This window comes from Lactuca sativa, chromosome 7 (assembly GCF_002870075.4).
Source record: "Lactuca sativa cultivar Salinas chromosome 7, Lsat_Salinas_v11, whole genome shotgun sequence".
Lineage (NCBI taxonomy): Eukaryota > Viridiplantae > Streptophyta > Magnoliopsida > Asterales > Asteraceae > Lactuca > Lactuca sativa.
This window is the reverse complement of record NC_056629.2, coordinates 107229485-107235843: the sequence shown is the minus strand read 5'-3', so window position 1 is coordinate 107235843 and position 6359 is coordinate 107229485.

Below are 6359 nucleotides of genomic sequence, written 5' to 3'. Positions count from 1 at the left end.
ATTTAAGTAGGGAGCAACACCCTAAAATTAGGGTTTCATCTTCTGCCACCAACTTGTCGAGTTGGGACTCCCCGACTCGTTGAGTTAGGTCATTAAAACCCGCAACCACAAAAATCTCAAATTGACGAGTTGGAGCTCCCCAACTCATCAAGTTCCCACAAAATTCCAATATTTTGAGGAATGCATAATATCTAGACCAAGAATTACAAATCTCCCCCACTTGAACTAGACTGAGTCCTCAAAGTCTGCTGATGCAAAAAAGGTCTGGATAGTGCTTCCTCATCTCATCCTCTGGCTCCCAAGTCCATTTAGAGCCTCTTCGATGCTGTCATTGCACCTTTACTAACTTCACTTCCTTATTCCGAAGGGCTTTCGTTTCTCAGTCCAGAATCGCAATGGGATTTTCCACATAATTCAAGCTCTTATCAGTCTGAATATCATTTAGCAATACAACCATCGACTCGTCAGCCGCACGCTTTCACAGCTACAAAATGTGAAATGTATTATGGATCTGCCCAATCTCCTCAAGCAAGTCGAAATGGTACCCAACCTTGCCCACCCGGGCGATAATCCAAAATGGGCCAATATACCTGGGGCCCAACTTGGCCCACCTCTTGAACCGGATAACACCCTTCTAGGGTGACACCTTCAGGAGCACAATGTCCCCAAAATGGAACTCCAAGGCCGATCTGCGCCTATCTACATAGCTCTTTTGTCTGCTCTGTGTTGTCTGAAGTCGGTCGCGAACCTGCTAAATCAGCTCGTTTGTCTTAAGAACCACTTCGGTACTTCCCATAACTCGATGCCCAACCTCCCCCCAGCAAACTGGAGTCCTACACCTCTGACCATAAAGTGAATCAAATGGGGGTTGGTCAATACTAGCATGATAACTATTGTTGTATGAGAACTCTTCTAGTGGAAGGTAAGTATCCTAACTCCCTCCGAAATCCAATACACATGTCTGAAGCATATCCTCGAGCGTCTGAATCATCCGCTCATTCTAACCGCCGGTGTGGGGGTGGTAAGTAGTGCTGAAATGCAACTAAGTTCCCAACTCCTCATGGAACTTCCTCCAAAACGTGGAGGTAAAACAAACATCACAGTCTGAGAGCACAGACACTGGCACACCATGTCTAACCACCACTTACCACACATAAATATTTGCTAATTTCTCGGTGGAGATACTCTCGAAGATCAGAATAAAATGAGCACTCTTGGTCAACCTGTCCATAATAACCCAAATGGAATCACCACTCTGTGTCGTCCTTGGTAACTTCATGATGAAATCCATAGAAATCTCTTCCCATTTCCACATGGGAATAGGTAGTAGCTACATCTTTCCGTGAGGCCTCTGATGTTCAGCGTTGACCTTCCTGCAGCTCAAACACTGTTTGACAAACCAAGTAACCTCCTGCTTCATGTAGGGCCACCAATAACTCAATATCAGGTCTCGATACATCTTTGTGGGCCCCAGATGGATAGAAAATTTGGACTTGTGTACCTCCTCCAAGATTCTTTGCATCACACCCCCGGACGCCGGAACCCAAACTCTGCCACACTGAGTCAATAACCCTCGACCATCTCGAACAAACAACGAAATTTGCCCCCAAATCCGCTCGATCTTCTAGTTCTCCCTTTTAAAACCCTCCAATTGTGTCTCCTTAATCATATCCAATAAAGGTGAAATCACCGTCATCCTTAAGGAAATATCTCAAATCGGGGCACTTGTTGTTGGATTAAGTGTCTAAGACCATAACTATTATTGGAATGTACTTGATAAAAAAATATCTCAAATTCGGGCACTTGTTGTTGGCTTAGGTGTCTAAGCCCATAACTATAATTGGTATGTACTTGATTTAATAGTAGCATGGTCCTTTTGGGTTGCCTTCACCATAGCAACTAGACAGGATGAGTTTCGGAGAAAGAGGTTAATTAATGATTTATTAATATATTATAAGAATAATATATTAATTGAGAAATCATACTATTTAATTAGTATTAATCAGAAATAAATTTGGAATTAATTTCAGGATTAAAGGGAGTAATTGAAAGTACATGGACTGATATTGCAGATCACTGATAGTTGCAATATTGGGCTACTGGACTCCCTTGTAAAGGGTTGGACGAAATCTATAGGAGGCCCTATAGAAATCGTCCAAGTCCTTCTAGAAAGGGGGTTCATGGACTGCTTGGAGCCTAAGTCAAGGATTAGGTTTTTCACCTGGAAACCCTAGCAGCCAAAAGTATTTAAAGGCCCCCTGACCTCTCAATTTTGGCCACTGCTTCCAAGGGAAACCCTAGCTGAAATTCTGCTCTCCTTCTCCTCATTCTTTTCTTGTGGTGTTTGTGACTCTATTAGAGGTGCAACGCTTGAGGCACTAAGCTCTTGAAGGTCAAGATCAAGCTACTAACAAGAAAGGTATTCTTCTAAAACCTAATATGATTAGATTTCATTTTTCTAGTATGCCAGATTAGGGTTTTGCTTTGGAAAATTAATTTGTATCTATAACTTGAGAAAAACCTAGATTCAAAGCAAAAAGGTTTTCATGTGCACTTATGAATGTTGTAATGCTCAAAACCCATCAGTGGTATCAGAGCTTAGGGTGTTTTTCTGTTACATATGATGCAATTGTAATTTGTTCAAAGTTGAATCAAAATCGTTTTTGCTCACTGTCTGCTGAACTCGACGAGTCCAAAGATGAACTCAACGAGTTGGACCAACTCGACAAGTCCATGTCCTGACTCGATGAGTTGGTTCGTTTGTTGGCAGATTTTTCGGATTTCCAAACTAAATTAGATAAGGATCATTACCTTAAATTGTTTTAACTGTTTAAAAACAAACTTTTTGATATGGTAATGAATATCCTCATCTAATTAAAAGATAATGGACAAATTTTAAGATAATGTTCAAAATTATGTGATTAGTTTAATTATTTAAAATTTGATCTAGAAAGTTTTGAAAAGTTTCAAAATTTACCCTCAAGTTTTGGAATTTAAAATTTGATTAAAAGTTTTAATTTTGAAATATTAAATTCTAAATCCCTAGTGTTTTAAAAGTTTAAAATACAACCCTTATTTTATATATATATATATATATATATATATATATATATATATATATATATATATATATATATATATATATGTGTGTGTGTGTGTATGTATGTATGTATGTATGTATAAGATGAATCAGTCTTACCGTTAGTAGGTCTCATTCACAAAGCTGGTCTATAAGGGGTGTTTAAGGAAGCGGCCGATAAAATGACCGTCATTAGGTATCCACTCTTACCCACCACACTCTTGACTAGTGGAGGGTCGTTAGCTGAACGGGTAGGATAAGACATTAATTCTCTCATTAAAAAGTATAATGATTATAATAAAGTAACTAAATGTTTTTATACATTCCCAATCTTAGTTATTGTAGGAAAACGTGAAAATGATGTTAGTTCATGAAATTTCACTTTGCACCTTGCTAAGTCGTTAGTGGAGCGTGTGTGGTTAACCGGCACACTAACTTAGACTAACAACGGTGGCAAAGGGTAGCTCGAGAATTACCATAGATCAATGGAGCGTGTGTGGTTAAACAGTCAATTGATTAGGTGGTAAATTACATCGAGAGTGCCAAGCTAATTTGCATGGTTATTCACACCTTGTTTGTGATCCTCGGTATCCCAATCACAAAGTTGAAGAGCATAATCAAGATTAAACATGTCATTGAAAAGTTCAATGAATCTCAAAAGAATCTAGGAATTTCATTTCATTTAAAACCTAATTCTTCATTTCGTTTTTTCGCGGTGGAACTGGTAAATCGTCATTTACCTACCTTCAAATAATTTACAATTGGATTACGACATCCCTCTTCCGAATTGTGAATTATTTTGTTGGGTCCTAGCGTTAATATTTCATTTGGGTGTTATATTAAGGATTCTTTATCTAATCAAAACTTTGTTCCTTTTCTTTTTTAGATATCTGGATCAAACAACGCTTCTGGCTCGAACTCCAACTCCTCAAGCTCCTTTTCTCTTTTGAACATGTGACAACCGTCAAATTCTGGTCAATTCAAAGTCAAATAAAGTCAACAAGTCAAACCGGTCAACTCAACTAACCCTTGTGTACTAGGGCTTACGTTATGTAATTACTAAACAACTCGCTATTCTAATGAGAGATCATAAATCGAAAAGTACGTACATCTAGATCTCCTTAACCTAAAACTGTGGTAAGTGACGAACCAAACCGATAAAACAATGCTGCATACTCATCGGGAGTGTGTAAGATCCTTAAACAAGGCTTAACAGGGTTTACGGACCTTGCATTACGAAGCCGGACACTCCAAAAAGGTCACAAACAAAATGTCTCTCAGTCGTTTTCACTCTATCTCACTTTAATCGAGAATCTCTCCCAAATCTCTCCAAGCATGTGAAATCTCTCCCAAATCTCTCTTTGTATGAGAAATCTCTCCAAGTATGTGAAATCTCTCCCAAATCTCTCTTTGTATGAGAAATCTCTTCAAGAATGTGAAATCTCTCCCAAATCTCTCTCAAAAGTTTTCGTAACTTTTTGAAGTCATTCGGGTCATTCCGACCCTTAACCGGGTCAAAAACGGCTTGAAACGGGGCAAAAACGGACAAAAAGGGCTTAAGGACCCGAAAACCCTCTTAAGGACCCGAAACCCCTCTTAGGGCCGAAAGTCCTCTTAGAGGACCGAACATCTGCTGAACCGAAAGCCTTCTCAGAACCGAACCCGAAGGGTCCTCTCAGGACCGAACCTCGCACACACACTCGAACCCGAAGGCTCCTGGAACCGAACCCGAAGGTACTGTTCACTTCGGTCTATTTCGCTTCTTGCTGGTTCGCTTCCTACTGCCTCGCCTCGCTTCGGACCCAGCATCAGAAGGGACCGAACCTTCGGCCCCCTTCTGAGAAGCCTCGCTGTAATGTCTTTTCTTTCCGGTTTTAGACTACGACTTCACTTTAGCGTCGTTTTTAATTATTTTAACGCAGGATTTTCACTCAAAACTTTATTTTAACATATAAGGACCCATAATTGATGATTTATCACGTTTTTAAGGATAAAACTTTATCCAAAAAGAGTGGGTAAAGTACAAGAGGTGGAGTGTTGACTTTTCTTTATTCTATGACACAAGCAAGTTCCCATACCCACTCCACGACTAACCCACACCCCTCCCCACCATCCCTAGTCACTTCATAGTCCTTTCTCATTATTTCCATCCATTTCCCACGTTCTTAGAGCTGGAACATCCACCCTCTCTCCTCACACTTCATTCATTCTCTCATTTTTCCACCAAGAATCACACGCCAAACTCTCTCATCTTTCTCTCTCAATTTCGAGAACTTAAAGGCATACTCCAAGGCTTTTCTCCTTCATTTAGTAAGTACCATCATCTTTCTTATGATTATTACACATCCTCCTACTCAAAATCATAGATTGCTTACACAAACATCATCACATTCTTGTTAGATCTTCGAATCTTCAAGTGATTCTCCAAGTGTTCTTGAGTTGGACACTTCTCTTCTTCAACACTCATCTACTGAAATCACCTAAGGTGAGTTCATACCCCTACATTTTCATGTTTTCTCAAGTTTTTAGGGGGGAATACAAGTTAAAACACCAAGAACATAACTAAAATTTTCTAACAGCTTTCATCAGAAAAGTTGGACTCCATTCACGGACTGTTTTGGACAAATTAAACATTTCAGTTTTCAAAACTGTTTTAGATGCAAGTATTTCCAGTTCTTAGCTTTAAAATGACTACTTTCACATCTCCATACGATTTTTCTACAATTTTTGTTGATTTTTACAAAATTGCCTATCATTTCAAACATCAATCCAGACCAGTCTGTGATTATGGACTTTTTCACATAAGTTAGAGGTGATTAAAATTTATAATAAAAATTATGAACAAACTAGACTCATTTTCCAAACTCTCAGAATTTACGAATTCTGATTTTCACCTTTAATTATTTTTCTATGAATTTTCTAAAAACAGAATAGAAATGGCAATACTAGAAAAATGTTTTCAATTTCATTTACACCTTGTAACTTGTTGAGCAAGGTGTGTACCTTCATGTGATGATATGTTATTACCATATATGTCATATTGGCTTATTATATAGACATACATCAGAAAAAAAATGGATTCTTACCTTCATAAGTATGGTAAATATATATATATATATGGTATTACAAGGCTATATCCATTAAAATACAAACATTGGTAAACTATGACAAGTATAGTTTATGCTCACTACCCAAACAAATATTTAATAAACTATAATAGGTATATTTTAGGATTCATTTACATGACAAACACATTATTAAAGGTATTACACATAAAAAA